Source organism: Monodelphis domestica, chromosome 2, assembly GCF_027887165.1.
Source record: "Monodelphis domestica isolate mMonDom1 chromosome 2, mMonDom1.pri, whole genome shotgun sequence".
Classification (NCBI taxonomy): Eukaryota; Metazoa; Chordata; class Mammalia; order Didelphimorphia; family Didelphidae; genus Monodelphis; species Monodelphis domestica.
The window spans coordinates 323376464-323393831 of NC_077228.1; the positions used below are offsets into that span (position 1 = coordinate 323376464).

At 35.3% G+C, this 17368-nt stretch overlaps 1 protein-coding gene across 50 annotated transcripts in view; it reads left to right on the forward strand.

The window, feature by feature from the left end:
* Nucleotides 1–17368, forward strand: part of RIMS1 (regulating synaptic membrane exocytosis 1) — a 739353-nt gene that overhangs the window by 687364 nt on the left and 34621 nt on the right. The window contains exon 1 of one of the 50 annotated variants that reach the window (XM_007484191.3): nt 14323–14436. The exons of the other annotated variants lie outside the window; for them this stretch is intronic. The gene's annotated coding sequence lies outside the window, so the exon portion shown is untranslated. Of the gene's footprint in view, nt 1–14322; nt 14437–17368 lie in introns of those variants that run through there. 50 annotated transcript variants of the gene reach the window in all.

Below are 17368 nucleotides of genomic sequence, written 5' to 3' on the forward strand. Positions count from 1 at the left end.
CTTTCTGTTCTGGATTTATTTTTCACTCCCTTAGGGGGCCATCCAAAGGAAGAAAGAGGAAAAAAATCATTGAGCAAGTAATTGCCTTTGTCCTCTGTTGAGGATTTTTGGAAGTTTAATCTTGCATCTCCCCCATTTTTACATAGAGACAAGACTGTGACAGAAAAATACAACTTTGTGGCAAGCATGCTTTGAAAGGAAAAAAAATCAGTGTTTTAGGATCCATTCTTAAGATGAAATTCTCCTCCATAGCCTGCCTGGTTGAAATGCAGGTGGAGGGACCAGGGGAACAGTCACTGCAAAAGTAATTCCCCTTTGTGACACTGCATCTTAAACTCTTTTTGCTTCTTTGTTTAATCTAGCCACAACAAAGACTCAAAGAAACCTATAGGACACACTCTCTCACACATTCATACACCTTTGTCCAAATATAGAAAGAGAACACGAGACAAACAGTAAAAGCCAGAAGACAAACAACAGAGACACAGACTTTCACTAGGTTTCGAGGCAGGCAAGAGTACACTCCCCTGACCCTAGGGGCTTATCTTAGGGATCTTATTCCTTGGCATGTCTGCCAGCATGGAAATTTCTCACATTCATCGTCCAATGGTGCTCCTTAGGACGCATGGGGTCGAACCTCTGTCATCCCAAGTCCAACTTGGTTGGAGGGCCTCTAACCACCCCAAAGTTCCTACTGAGCACTCTTAACAAATCCTCTAGAAGCGAATTCTCTCAATCTCTCAAAACAACACTTGCACTTCCCAGCCTTTCTGGCCTGGCCCCTCATGGGACTCAGAAACCTCATACTTGGCAGGTCCTCACTAAGAAACAGGTGAAAGGGTATCTTAATAGATCGAATTTAGCATTAGGCTGTCTCCTATAATCCGGGAAACACAGAATCTGCCAGCCACTTCGCCATATGTCCTGATCCAGACTCTCCTTCCCCATACAACATTTACACAGACAAGCACACTCAGACACACTCAGATTTCCCTTAAGGCATTCAAGTACCTTTACCACTGTATAGTCCAAACCTTTGGAATCCTGGGACCTCTCATACGGATGAGCACCCAAATGTAATGTCTGATTCTGGTTCTGATTCCATGGAGGACACACACACGGAAATGCAACACACAAAAGGTACTTTATTAACCAAACTATAGCTTGGGGATCAGCACCCAAAGTGCTGACCCTGAGTCTGGGATTTGCAGGCTTTTTATACACTTTTAGGGTAGCGGTAGTACAGAGGAATTCCTGGGGTGGGGGAAGTAAACAGGAACTCCTGGGGCTGGGGTCCTTATCAGTTCCTGGCTTATGTCAGGAGGGGGAAGGACAAGAATTCCTGGAGTCAGGGTCTTTATGGCTCCTTCTAACATATGGTCTGGCCAGTCAGGTCAGTGAATCCTGAGATAATATATCCTTGTGAAACCTGGGATAACATATCCTTGTGAAACATAAATAAGGATATGTCATTCTTAGTTCTTGGGATATGGGGTCCATTAGGGATTAATCTGAAGGGCAAGTTCCCATGTTATTAATCTGTTTTTCTCCAAGCCTATACCTAATCATAGATCCCATCATGGTAGGTGTGGGGGTGGGGGTTGTGGGGGTGGTTCAAACGCCCAGGACTTCTCTGTGTGTTCTACATAATTTACTGTATACCAAGTATTGCTACAAGTCTTTTAAGAAGACTGTTTTTTTAAAAATTCTTTGAATTAGTAATTTCTTAAAGCATAATAATATTGAATTATATTTATTTGTTCAGAGATTCTCCAACCCACTTTGACTGATTCTTTGCCAACAAAAAAATGCTGCTCTTAATACATAAATGCATACATGTGTATGTGTTTACAAAACTGAAACCTTTTCTTCTACCTTTAAACTCTTACACATTACAATATGCCTAATGGTATATTTAAGTCACAGGATATGTACAACTTAGTGACTTTTTCTGTATAATTTCAAACTACTTTCCAGAAGGTTTGGTTCAATGCATATAGCATTGTCAGAAATGTATCAATGTCCTTTGTTTCTCATAGCCCCTATATCAATTACCAGACATTATATTTGGAAAAGGAAATGATTCCTTCACTAAAAAGAAATGATTTTTTTCCTTTGAGAATTACAGTCATTAACAATAGTTGTGATAATTATTAAAAAATTATATCAACGTGTAATCTTGGGAAAAATTTTTGAATTAAAGTAAGATATTTGCTATATTTTGATTTTATTGTTTTAAAAAACCTTACCTTCCTGCCTAGAATCAATACTGTGTATTGATTCCAAGGCAGAAAAGTGGCATGGGCTAGCCAATAGGGGTAACATGAATTAGCCAGGGTCACAAAGCTATGAAGTATCTTAGGTTAGATTTGAACCCAGGACCTCCCATCTATAGGTCGGGCTCTCAATCTACTGAGCCACCTACCTGCTCCTATACCTTGTTGTTTTTTTAATAGATGTTTGGGAGGTATATGAAACTGATGCTTTTTTCTAGTATTTTCTTTAAATCCCACCATGAAAGCTAATGCCTTCTTAAAAAGGTAACACATGTAGCTCATTTTTCTGTATTTTACATTTTCCAATTGTATCTTACATAAAGCTATCTGAATACACATTTCCCCATTCATTTTTTTCTACTTCACATTTTTAGGATTCTTTTTCAAATGATAAGCATTTATTTTCTCTCCTACCTATGCACCCCCTACCCCATGTGGGGGGAACACTTTCAATAAGTATACATGATGAAGCAAAACGTATTCTGATATTGATAACGTCCAAAATGTCTCATTCCGAATATTTAGCCGACCATATTTTTGTTATATAAAGAAAAGCATTTGTCATCATTAATCCAAGGGAATAATTAGTGACTATTGCATTAATCAGCATTCCTAACTCTTTCAAAATTGTTCATTTTTTCTAATGTCATATTATAATATAAACTATTTTCCTGGTTTTCATTTCACCCTGTATCAATGCCTATGTTTTTCAGTGTTTCTCTGAAAATTCTTTCTCATCATTTTTTACATTTACACTAGTACACCATCACATTTATATAAGGTATTTTATTCATCCATTTCCCAATTGATGGGCACCCAACCACACATAGTTTCAAGTTCTTAACCAACACAGAAAGAGCAATTATAATCATATTCTGTATATATAGGACCTTTTCTTCTTTCCTTGAAGATCTCTTTAAGGTATCATTGGATCAGAGAATATGCACAGTTTTTATTTAACTTTTGAAGCAGAGATCCAAATCAAAAAGAGTGTATCAGTTTTCTTGTATTCCCACAGCCAAGTACAACATTTGGCAATGGTTAAAAAATAGGAAGGTTTATAAGTGAAATAGATTAGGGACACAGGATTAAGGGGAATAAAAAATATTAATACCCTGGTGTTCAGTAATCTCCAATTACTTGGGTAAAAATCTCACAAAAATACTAAGAGAAAGGGATAAATGTTTGGCATAAATTTGGCTTAAATCAATGCATTTGTGACTTCAAGGTTTTTTGTCACATTTACCAATGTTATGGATGTGAGAGGAAAGTTTAGAATTGCTTTAATTTGATATACTCTAATTATTAATCATTTGGAGTATTTTCTCAGATGTCTCTAAATAGTTTATATTACTACCTTGAAAATTGGCTTTTCATACCATTTGCCCATTTATCTCTTTGGCAATTCTTGTGTAAAACTAATACATTTGAATCAGCTCCTTAAATATCTTATAAAAGAGACCTTTATCAGAGAAACTTGTTGCAATTTTTTTTCTTTTTAAACTGTTTTCTTTCTAATCAGTTTCATTTGTACAACTTCAATATTAATCAAATTTATTTTATTAATATTTTAATCAAATTTTCCACTTTATTGCCTGTAATTCTCTATCTCATATTTAGTTATGAAATCTTATTCCTATATCTCAAAGGTAATTTCTCCTTTTGTCCTAACTTACTCATATAATATTCACCTTATGTATTTAGGTAATGTACCTATATATCTGAAGGGCTGGTTTAAACCTAATTTTTCCCAAACTTCTGTCCATTTCACTTGGCAGTTTTGTCAAATAGTGAATCTTCATCCTTGTACCTGGGAATTATTGAACATTAGGAAACTAGATTTCTTTGTGTATACTACTAATCTAATCTATTCCATAGAATAACCCATTTTAATTAGTTTTGATAATTACTACTTTCAGTATAGTTTGAAATATCTTACTATTAGCTCCTCTTCACTCTTTTTTTTCATTATTTACACTAAGATTCTTAGCCTTTTATTCATCCAAGTTTTCTATGATATATATCAAGGTTTTTTTGGGTTTCAAATCAATTTATGCCAACATTTATTTAGTATTTGTCATTTATAAACTATCACACAGAGAGGCAATTTCAATAACAATCCCTGCCCCCAAAGGCTCAAATTCCATTGGGGAAATAACAAGTAAACACAGAAGTTATAACTTGAGCAAACAGCAAACACTAATATCTACTAGGTTTGGGAAAATTACAATTTTGGAGATAAGGAAAGGAATCTGATAGGAGAATAAGGAGGGAAAACATTTCAGGCACAGGGTTCAAAGGAAGGAGAGACTGGAAGCAGGGAACTTAATATAATTTTTCTTCATTCTACAAAATAATCTTTTGGTAGTTTGATTGGTATGGATTTGAATGAGTAATTTCATTTAAGTAAATATCATTTTTGCTATATCTGCTTGATGTTCCCATAAACAATTCATATTTTTCAAAACTGGAGGTCCATTTTACATTGCCTTATAGTTGTATTAATGTAATTATTTTGCCTATATGGATTACCAAGGTTTTATTCATTCTGTGGTTAAATTTAAAATATTTTTTTCTTTATTTTAGTATTACACAGAAGAGTTGTTTATTATTATTTTTTTAAACACTCACCTTCCATTTTGGAATCAATACTGTGTATTGGCTCCAAGGCAGAAGAGTGGTAAGGGCTAGGCAATGGGGGTCAAGTGACTTGCCCAGGGTCACACAGCTGGGAAGGGTCTGAGGCCAGATTTGAATCTAGGACCTCCCATCTCTAGGCCTTGCTCTCCATCCACTGAGCTATCCAGCTGCCTCCAGAAGAGCTGATTATTTAGGTAGATTTCATTTTAGATCTTTCAATTTTGCTAGTTATTGTTCCAATTAATTTTAGTTAACATTCTAGATTTCTATAGGTACACTATTATGTCATCTGCAAAATGTGATAACTTCATTTCTTCTTTACCTATGTTTATTCCTTCTATTACTTATTCTTGGCTTATTGGTATAGATAGAATTTCTGGCACAATGTTAAATAGTAATAATATTAATGACAATGTATTAATGATGATAATGTGTAGCCATCATCATTATCATTGTTGCAGAATTCTATGCTTTACAAATAATTGTTTGATGCTCAAAACAACTCTGGGAGTTAGGTACTTTTATTATTACCATTTTATAAATAAAGAAACTGATGTAAACAAAGATTAAATGGGTTTCCCTGGATTACCTAGCTAGCAAATGTCTGAGTACAGATCTAAACTCAAATCTTGTTGATTAAGAGTCTGAAACTTCTAGCTACTGCATCATTATATTACTATGAAGGGCTCTAATTTATCCCCATTACAGATAATGTTGTTTATTGATTCTAGATGTATAATAATCATTATAAGGAAAAGTCAATCTATTCTTATATTTCTATTATTTTTGACAAAAATGAGTATAATATTCCATCAGAAGATTTTTGGTGGTATCTACTGGCATAATCATTCAATTTCTGTTCTTGTTATTAATATGGTCAATTAGGTTTATATTTTTCTTTTTTTAACTTGGAAAAATTTATTTAATTAATTAAGAATATTTTTCCATGGTTACAAGATTCATGTTCTTTCCCTCCCCTTCCCCACCCCTCCTGTAGTTGATACACAATTCCACTGGGTTTTACATGTGTCATTCATCAAGCCCTATTTCCATATTATTGATATTTGCACTAGGGTGATCATTTAGAGTTTACATCCCCAATCATATCCCCATCAACCCATGTGATCAAGCAGTTGTTTTTCTTCTGTGTTTCTATTCCCACAGTTCTTCCTCTGAATGTAGATAGTGTTTTTTCTCATAAGTCCCTAAGAATTGTCCTGGATCATTTCATTGCTGCTAGTAAAGAATTCCATTACCTTTGATTGTACCTCTGTGTATAATGTTCTCCTGGTTCTGCTCCTTTCACTCTGCATCACTTCCTGGAAGTCTTTCCAGTTCACATGGAATTCCTCCAGTTCATTATTCCCTTGAGCATAATAGTATTTCATCACCAACATATACCACAATTTGTTCAGCCATTCCCCAATTTAAGGGCATCTCCTCATTTTCCATTTTTTGCCACCACAAAGAGCACAGATATTAATATTTTTGTTCAAGTCCTTTTCCTTATGATTTCTTTGGGGTATAAACCCAGCAGTGCTATGGCTGGATCAAAGGGCAGGTAGTCTTTTAGTGCCCTTTGGGCATAATTCCAAATTGCCATCAAGAATGGTTGAATCAATTCACAACTCCACCAGCAGTGTATTAGTGTCCCAGTTTTGCCACATCCCCTCCAACATTTATTACTTTCCTTTGCTGTCATGTTAGCCACTCTACTAGGTGTGAGGTGGTACCTCAGAGTTGTTTTGATTTGCATTTCTCTGATTATAAGAGATTTAGAACACTTTTTCATGTGCTTATATTTTTCTAATAATAAAACAGCTATATATTCCTGGTATAAATCTAATCAAGTGATTTAGTGAATTCTTTTGATATATTGCTATACCTTCTTTGCCAATATTATATTAAAACTTTTTACATCAATGTTCATTAGGAGTATTGGTCTATACTTTTCTTTCTCCATGGTGACTCTACCTAGCTTAAGTAGGAAAACATATATGAATCATAGGAGGAATTTGGTAGGATGACTTATTTTCCTATTTTTTAAACTAATTGTATAATGTTAGAAATAATTGTTTTTGTTACATAGAATTTGCTTGCAAATATATCTGCATGTAGGGTATTTTCTTTTTTCTTAGTTAATTTATGACTTATTTTTTTCTTTCTTTTTGAAACTGGGTCACTTAAATTTTCCATTTCTTGATCTATTAATCTGGATATTTCATATTTCTGTGAATAATCATCTATTTCATTTGTGAATTTTATCCAACTCATTCTCTTATAGGATCATAATACTGACTTTTAAAATAGTGTATTGTGGTTGGTACAGATGAAAAGGACCTTAGAAATCATCTATTCCAATCATTTCATTTTTACAAATGAGAAAAATGAGGCCAAGAAAATTGGAAACTGACTTTTCTCTTAAGGAGCAGACTCTAGAATAAAACCAAAATCCTCATGTGATAGATCCAGTGTTCTTACCATCAAAGGTAATTACTTACATTATGCAGTTGAATGTACTAAAGAATCTATTTTTAATGGTCATGTCCTAGTCATGATGCATGCCTTTAACAGTTGGACCTTTAATTTATGGAAAACCAGAGTTCTCTATCTTTGCTTCAAAAACTGCTCTTTTGTCAAAAACTGGGTCAACTTCTGTGTTCCTCAGGCTTCCATGCCAAGGGCATATTTCTAAGAATGATGTTTTCATATATACTCATTATTTCTTCACTCCCACCCCTAACCCCCTGACTTCAGTTGTCTTAGGAAGCCTCTGCTTTGTTCACACGTATTCTGGTCATTCTCCATCCAGGAAAATAGTGTTTCTCTGACTCATATGGGAGTGCTGGTAGACTGGTTGAGTTGCAAGCACTTTCGAGGAATGATGTTCTTAATAATAATATTACTTGGCATGCTCATAATTCTTCATGGTTTACCAGATATTTTATAAACCATATCATTTAACTCTCACCACATTCCTGTGAGGTAGACTGGTTGTTGTTTGTGGTGGTTGTGGTAAGTAATTTTTCAGTTGTGTCTGACTCTCTGTGACTCTATTTGAGGTTTTCTTAGCAGAGATATTAGAGTGATTTGGCATTTTCTTCTCCAGATCATTCTACAGATGAAGAAACTGAGGCAAACAGGGTTAAATAACTTGCCCGGGCCCACACAGCTAGTAAGTGTCTGAAGTGTTATCTGACCTAAGGAAGATGAGTGCCTGGCACTCTATCCACAGTGCCACCTACTTGTCTAAGTGAGGTAGATACTATCAATATTTATATCCATTTTACAGTTAAGAAAACCAGGACTTTGAGAAGTTAAATTATTTTCCCAAGGTAAAGCAAATTTTTTAATCAAGTTGATAACCTAGTTCAAAAATTTGGCAAAAAAAGAACTCAGTTCAAAGTACAGTGTCAAGTTCTCAATTGTCAATAATGTTTCAAATCTGAAAGAAAAACTCAAGCCACACTGGTCCTAATACAAGAAAGCAATATTATTATAATAAATTATGCTTTCAAAATACTATCTTTTATCATAGATTGCTCAGGGCTACAAAAATAACCCTGATCTGAGGAGAAACTATTTTGGTTTTAAAGGTCTTGACTAGGTAAAAAAGTAATACCTATGAGCTGGGTGTCCATGGAGAAGACGTTTAATTTCTCTGAACTCATTTTCTTATTTATCTCATGTAAAAAATATATATACCTTTCTCACAGAATAATTATGATAATCAAATAGTACTCTGAAAACCTCAATACATTAGATAAATTTCAGTTGTATTTTTGTGATATCAATAAATATTACTTATTTTTATATTTTTAATTAATATTACCAATAGGAGTTGGGATTCCTCATCTAAACTTATGGGACCTACATCTAGGGGAAAGTAATAACTTCTAGAAAGTTTTGGAGTTCTTCCAGGGGCTATAGGATCTGAAAGACATAAAGTTTATTTAGAAATAGTCTACCTCTCAGAAATAGAATTGATTCTTTTACTTAATTTAATCTTTTGTTGTTTTTTTGTCAAGAAGACTCTCAATGTGCCAAAAAGGATAGGTAATTAAAATTATTTGACCCTGACTGTTGTTTTAAATGTGTCATTTCTAGACTCCCAATATTTATATAGTACTTAGATTTGCATATTTGACTTGTAGACAAGTCAAGATGGAATCTGCTCTACAGATACTAATGCTGAGATGAAATTCTTCTTTCTACTCTGATCATTAGGACTAATTCCCTACCATTGTCACTCAACCAGGATGCAATTAGAGGAGTTCCAGGCTAGACACATCTCCAGGATTCTGTTAGATCACTTGTTTATTCCTTTGTTTCTGCAGAAAACTTCATGATCACCCGTTTGTTCAATTTCTCTGACGTCATTTTTCTTTCTCTAAAATTTGTACATAAATCTTTTGTTTTTTACTTCATCTTCATTCCAGAATATATTTTCTCCCTCTCTATCCAATGAACTATCCTTTATAACAAAGAATTAAAAAAGAGGGGAAAATGCAGTTCAGTAAAACTAGCCAACTCATTAGCAGAATCTGAATGTATATTCAATATTCAAAAGTCATTGGGCAGAGAGGTTTGCTGGAGATAGATCAAATTAGCTCAAGAGAATCAACTGTTTAATTTTCATTATTGGAAGTTATGCCTCAGAAATCCATTAATGCTGCAAATCAGAGCTTGATTTACTGTTTTTGATCATCAGGACTTCAGAAAGTGTTGGGGAAAATGTTGTTTTATAGAGGTACTCCCCCCAGGCAGTTTTTAAGTATTTACCAATATAATGTTCAGCAGTTTCCCATTTCTGCAAAGAAGGAAGCAAGATAATGCATTTTCTCATTTCTTCTCTTGGGACAACCTTAACTATTTTAATTATATGGCATTTGCAGGAAGTTTTTTAGGGGAAGATATTTGGCAGTCAGGATAAAGCTAGGACTGCAGTCAGAAGACCAAAGTTCAAATCCAACCTCAACTGTATGAACTTGAGCAAGTCACCTAACCTCTGTTTGCCTTAATTCACTGGAGAATTAAATGGCCAACCACTCCAGTATCTTTGCCAAGATCTATAGCTGTGATGGCAAACCTATGGCATACACAACTGCAGTCTCTTGCCAGAGTTCCTTAACTAAAAAGCCAGAGGGATTCCTGGTGGAGCTTTTCCCCATCCCCTCCCCATGCACCTGAGGACATTCCTCACTTCACCTGCTCCTCTGCCCAGCAGCCCAATGGGAGTACTTCCTCCCTCCCCTGTCTGGGGTAAGATCTTGGGGGGGGAAGGGTAGTTAAAGTTCTATATGAGGTTGTGGTGCAGACAGCAGCCTGTTGAGTCTGTGGTGAAGGTGTTTCCTGTGGTGGGGTTGGAGAGTAGGTAGTTTTCAAGGAAGCATAGTTCACAGCATGGCACATAGCTAAAAGGGAACAGAGCTGTAAGGGAGCAGAGCCATTGGACCACTCTCTTTTCCCTCTCCATAAGCCTCTTATCACCCACACTCAGCGCAGCAGCCCAATAGGAATTCTTCCATCTTCCCCTGCCTAGGCAATGGAGTGGTGGCAGGTCCAGTACTCCATCTCTAAAATGTTCACTATCACTGGACTATAGGGTGCTGAAGAGTCTAACACAACCAAACAACAATAGACAAAATTGTCATTCAGAGGTTTGTTTTGTTTTGTTCTTAACATTGTATTGCTTAAGTCACTGCATATGTTATTTTGCTATTTCAATATACTTTACTTTGCCACCAGTACTTCATTTTCTATATTTCTTATGTCACAGTAACATTTCATTGCATTTATACATGACATTTTTTAGATATTTCCCTTTTAATAGAAATATTCTTTGTTTCAAAATCTTTGTTAAAATACAGGACTCATTTTCTTCTATCTATGACTTCTTCAAAGTGCATAGCTAATATTCATATACCTAGGATAAAGAGCATAAATATTTTATTCACTCTTTTAGCATAGTACTAACATATCAATTTAATTTGGCTTAAAAACAGCACTAAATGGCTTTAACAAGAAGGGAGAAAAGGGATAAATGGAAAGGTAAAAAGTATAGAAGGGTTTATTACTGTCCTTTACTTCTCACCATCTCATGTACCAGGTTTTGGGAAGGAAAGAAAAGATAAAACTCTATCCTACTATCTCTCAATCACTGAACTTTAGCCAGATGCCTTCTATGGACCGGTCACTGTAGTAGGCATTGGAGATACAAAAGCAAAAATAAAGAAGACACTAACCTCAAGAAGCTTATATGTAAGCTAACAGAGCCCTTTAGCTACCATTCTTCTCTCCTTAGTAGTCTATCTCTAATCATACTTAGCACTGAACTCTTCAATGGTACCATGGAAGAAGGGAAGCGGGAGGAGGAAAATAAGACCATCCTGATACTTCCAGAGGGATCCTGGCTCCCCTTTGGTCAGGTGTTGACAACAGCAAAAAGGAAGGAGAGGAGATCCAAGAATCATATTAGCAAAATGGAAAGATTTCTTGGAGAAAGATCTCCATGATGTTCATGGCAAGAGATCTCCTGTCAAGTACATTATAGGTACTTGGACCTGTGCTACTTAACACTTTATCAATGTTTGAATAAGAACAATGATGAATGCTCATGAAAGTTGCATATGACACTAAATGAGGAAGATCAGCTAACATGCTAGAGAACAAGTTTAGGACTCAAATAGGTTAAGAACCCCTTAGCTAGAACATTAAATTAAATATATGATGAAATTCAATAAAGTATGATCCCTTGGTATTATAGAAGGGAATAGAGGAGAAACATGCAGGGAAGAAGGAAGGTAGGGGGAAGCTGGGTGGCTCAGTGGATTGACAGCCAAGCCTGGAGAAATCCTAGGTTTAAATCTGGCCCCAGACATGTCCTAGCTGTGTGACCCTGGGCAAGTCACTTAACCTCTATTGCCTAGCCCTTACCATTCTTCTGCCTTAGAACCAATACATAGTATAGATTCTAAGACGGAAGAGAAGGGTTTAAAAGAGAAAGAAAAGAAAAAGGAAGGTAAACTCTATTCTGTTCCATTTCAGCCTAAATCTATAACCTCATCCCTTTCTTATATAATACCAAGTATTATTGCATGCTTCAGTCTCCCAGCCTTCTTCCAGGTTCTCATTCTTTTTTGAGAATCATTATAATTTAATCCAAAAAATGCCACCATCCTTGCTCTCCAATTTCTTGGATAATCTATCCTCTTTTGTCATCTATTGATTCTTTCTTGGGAGACATATGGCCTGAAAATGATGGGGAGTGGGTCTCTATTCTTACAACCACATATGTAATATTTTTGAGAGATGAGGAATGCATACGTCTGCCAACCCAAATTAAAACCTCAATTGTGTTTTGCTTTAGGAACTCTGGTGGAGGTAAGGGGTATAATGACTGAAGTGCTAACCTTCAATTCAGGAAAACATGAGTTCAAATCTTGCCTTTAACAATAACTTAGCTGTGTGACCCTCAGCAAGTCATTTAACCTCTTTGTGCCTCAGTTTTCTCATCAGTCAAATGGGGATAACAATTTCACAGTTGTGAGGATCATAAGAGATATTATAGACAAAAGGTTTTACAAGCATCAAAGTGCTATATAAGTGTTATTGTTGTTATAACAAATTTTTATACTACTGGCTAACTCATATGATAATTTTAGTATTGTGTTTCAACTACACTACAGATTAAATCAACTTTCACAGACTTCTCTCCAAGGCAGGGAGAATCTAATGAAGTTATATAGGGGAAGAGGAAGAAGAAAGGTAATAAAGATTTGTATATCACCTCCTATGCTATGCTCCTATCTCTGTCCTAAGAGCTTTACAAATATCCCATTTGATCCTCACAACAATCTTGTGAGATAGGTCCTATTATTGTCCCCTCTTCTCAGTTGGGAAAACTGAGGCAAACAGAGGTTAAGTGATTCACCCAGGTTCACAAAACTAGTAAGTGTCTAAAGAAAATTTCGAACTTTTCTTCCTGACTATTCTCTGTAGCTCCTTGATATCTCTATAACTTTATGAGTTCTAAATAGTCAGACTTTTCAAACACAATTGTTTGCAGGACATAAGTATGTACTTAAAAATGAATTGTAATTATGATTATTTTGACACTGGCATCAGAGGACTCTTGTGAAAGTACCAAAAGATAAGAGACCCATACTGGAAGCTCTAAAACCCCAAATGAATCCCTCAAATGATAGTCTTTTGGTTTGCTTTGGACTGAAAATCATGAAAAGCAAACCTCATGCATCAAATTTCTACTAACTAATCAGTCAACAATATGCATATATTAATAATCTAATGTGTACCTATTGTGGGCCAGCTAGATAGTGCAGTGGATAGGGCACTGGGCTTGGAATCAGGAAGGCTAATAATGCTCATGAGCTCAAATATGACCTCAGACACTTACTAACAGTGTGACCCTGAGCTAGTCAATTACTGTTTGCCTCAGTGCCTGGTCTGTAAAATGAGCTGGAGAAGAAAATATGAACTTGCTTATTGGTGAAGGCAAACTTCAGTATCTTTGCCAAGAAAGTCTCAAGTGGATTATGAAAAGTTGGACAAGACTGAAATGACTAAACACACAGGATCCTCTTATGATAATTATAATTTGTACTCCAAATAAATGCAGGGTAATTTTGATGTCGAGATACTAGCAAATGGGGGTTAGGAGAGACATTCTATTGGAAATAGCTTTAAGGCAGTGCTTTAAAAGGGAGCCAGAGAAGGTATTAGGGTGCCATAAAAGTTTACTAAACAGCGAAGTGACATGGTATATTGCTGCTTTAGGTGGAAGATTTGTAACAAATTTCAAAACTATTGCACAGATTCCCTAAAGTGACTAATCAATTTTTAGAGCTTGAAAAGATACCAAAGGTCATCTAGCTTTTCATTTCATAGATGGGAAAACTGAAACCTAGAGAGTTAAATGATTCCCAAGATCACCCAGGGATTAAGTGACAGATCAAGGGTTTGAATCCAAGTCTTTTGACATTAAAATCTATAGTGTTTCAAACTCCTCTTAATTAACTTGTTTAATTATGAAAGTAATCATAGTCATTACACTGACCTAACTATTATCTACTATCAAACCATGGTTGATACAACATTTTCACATAGTTAGCTATTTTTTTAATGTATAGAATATTAGCTAATGAATCATTTACTGAATTTTTTACTCTTGTGACCTCAAAATGTAATAACTTGTAAAAAGAATGTCACAGAAGCAACTTGATCACTTTGTAGTTCTGTGTGTGTGAGAGAGAGAGAGAGAGAAAGAGAGAGAGAGAGTAAGGGGGGAGGAAGAGAGAGAGAGAGAGAGAGAGAGAGAGAGAGAGAGAGAGAGAGAGAGAGAGAGAGAGAGAGAGAGAGAGAGAGACTGCCACAGGAAGCTCAGATATCATTCTACCCAGAGACAGTCTGAGTTATTTAAAAGAGGTTGAGCCTCCAGCTTCTCACTAAGGAATCTGTTAGGAGTTCATTCGTAATTTGGGCAGGGGAAGAAGCAAAAGAGGTAAGTCTGCATTTTATCTATTTTTTAAATAATTTACAGTTGTATTAGAGATGGAAGAAGGAAGTTCAGCCATAGAACTAAAACTTTTCAACCCCAAGCTGAAACTAAAGTCTTAATTATCAGCATTTGTCTGAAGCTCTCAAAGCATGTATTTTTTGTACTTGTCTGAAAGGTAGTGCTGTGTTTTGGTTTATAGAGGAAGATGGCAAATAAGTAGAGAAATGAGAAGTAAAAATTCACATTAAATATTTACACAAGAATGCTGCCTATCTAAAGCTGATTTCTGACAGTAGTAGAATCACAAAATTTTAGAACAGTAATGGGTGCCTGATAGATTGGAATTTGTTTTGCTCAGGGAAACCCATGGTAGCAAAATAAAAATATTAAGTATTTGAAAGATTTATGGGTTTATAAAGCTTTATGTTTTCTTCAAAACACTTTAGTAGTCATAATTTCCATTGTTCTATGTACATTGTGTCTCCATATGAACAATTAAATTTTAAAAACCTTTATTCCCGATAGCTATTTTAGGCTAAACACTTTGTCATTTTCACATTATTTACCACGTTCTCTAACCAGGCTAAAGGCCATCTCTTACAGTTTAAAAACTGTGTGCTGCCTATTACTATGTGCAAATAGGGACCAAAGAAATGGAGGAAAATTTTGTTGTCAGTTGCCTGTGGGAACTTCTACTAAGAACATTACAGCAGTTCTTGCTTTCTTTTGTGAACTAGCCTATTTGTAATGAAACCAGACAAGAATGAAGAAGAGACATACCATGGTTTTATTACAATAAGCCTTACTGTATGTCTCTTAAAAATCTAAACTTCAACTTATCAAAAAATATCAATGTTAACATTCAATTAAAGCCCATGACCTTAAGTTAAATTACCTGGAGAAAGTCATTCTCTGAAAATCTTTCACTTAGTGCCCTAACTGGACTTTGTGTCAGAAGACATAGGTTTGAATCCTGATTCTAATTTAGCTCTACCTCCTAATTGGAAAACCTTCAGAATGTTACTTTTCTTTATTCTTCAAAATTAGGAGGTTGAATTAACTGATTTCCAGGGTCCCTTCCTGCCTTAAATCTATGATGCTCACTCAGTCATTGGTGGCTCCGACTTCCCCACAACCTTCCTGAAATTGACAAATGTCATCATTAGAATTCATGCTAACCCTGTACTAAGAATCACCCGGGCAAGTCTGATGGCATATACATTCAAAAAATAAATGTGTCTTTTCCTAAAGACTAAACATCGTCTACATCATAAAATCAACATCTGTCAACTCCTTCCTTTGACTGTGTCTCTCCGAAAGGTCTCAATTTACAGTCTAATATAGGACATTCTTAGCAGCAAAGGACAAGATTGAAATACTCAGAGAAAATTGTTTCATATATGCTTTTATAGGGCCTGATTAGGTAATTCACCCACAGTGGGACTTCCTGGTTGTTAATTCCATGTAAGACTGAATTTAACTTTTATGCCAGACTTATCCCTGGAATGGGAAAAATAAACACAGTTAGCTAAGGCTGGAACTGGAATGGATATTCACCTCTTTTCCATCCACTTTCCCTTCCCCCCAGTACAGTTTTAGACACTTTTCTTAGATAAAAAATTATAAAGTTCTTTTGAGCTTAATGCCTTATTCTTGCTCGCTACTGAGTGAAATATTCACTTGCTTTTTACCTAGGGGTCTTTTTTTTAATGGATGAGATATTTCTCGATGATCAAAGTAGTCTCTTTTTTCTTCCTTACAACTTGAAATTAGTCTTAGACCAAAGGTTCAAAAATGACTCTGTGAAGAGATTTTAAATTATTTTTCTTTCTTACCTCTCTTTAATCAAGTAACAGGAGCCATTTGGAGCTTATTCAAAGATGACAATGAACCTAATCTTAGTTTTAGAATTAGTGCTTTATATCATAGTTTTGGAATTTAAGTTCAAAACCACATTGTTTTTTGAGGGTCTCAGATATGTAGGATTTAAAATTCTTATTCTAAAATGTAGCTCATAGATTTAAATCTGGAAAATCATCAATCTTACCCATTGTTAATTAAAAAATTAACCTTTACACAAGTATAATTCCTTCATTTTATAAATGATGAAATCATTTCCCAAAGAGGTTCAGTGGCCAGCCCAGGGTAAGATTTGAACCCAAGTCTTCCTAAGTCAGAGCCTGCTATACTTCAATAACTTCTTTCTTTCTCCCTAAAGCCAAAAGTGATCTTATCCACTTGTAAACTTATGTAACATCTTGTTTTGCCTTCTCCAATAAGACTAGAATAACATGGGACTGTGATAATCTTTTTTCTTTATTTGCATGCAGTTTATCTGTCTGATAAAATCAGTGTAGGCGATATGGCAGGGAGAAAAAGATAGTATGAGATTATGGATAAAGTATAGGACTTCATGTCCACTAGCACTGTGGTCAAAAGCAAGTCATTTAAATTCTCTGAGCTTCAATTTCTCCATCTACTCCCCTTCCTCTCCATTTCTTGCCTTGATAACAATAATCAAATCAATAATGCCACTTCTACTAGAAAAAGGTGAGGCACTATTGCCCCATGGTTCCATTCATAATCCTTGTGACTACCTAGACCAGAACTTTTTCCCAACCCAATATTGCATGGTATGTCTTGAATTCCCTATTAAAATGAAAGTCCTTTTAGGGAAGGCTGTCTCACTTTGATATTTGTAACCCCAATTTGTAACCCCAATACCTAGCACAGTTCCCAGATACAGGAAGTATTTGGTATTTATTGATTATTTATTTGTAAAAGTCAATATTATAAGTTAGATTGTTTCCCTCACAAAATCTTTGTGACTATAACTCAATAATAACATGTTATTGAAATGATTTTAATGCAATATTTCTTGAAAACAGAGATTGCATCTTATTCTATCTTTATAGCTTCACTATTTATCTGCAAA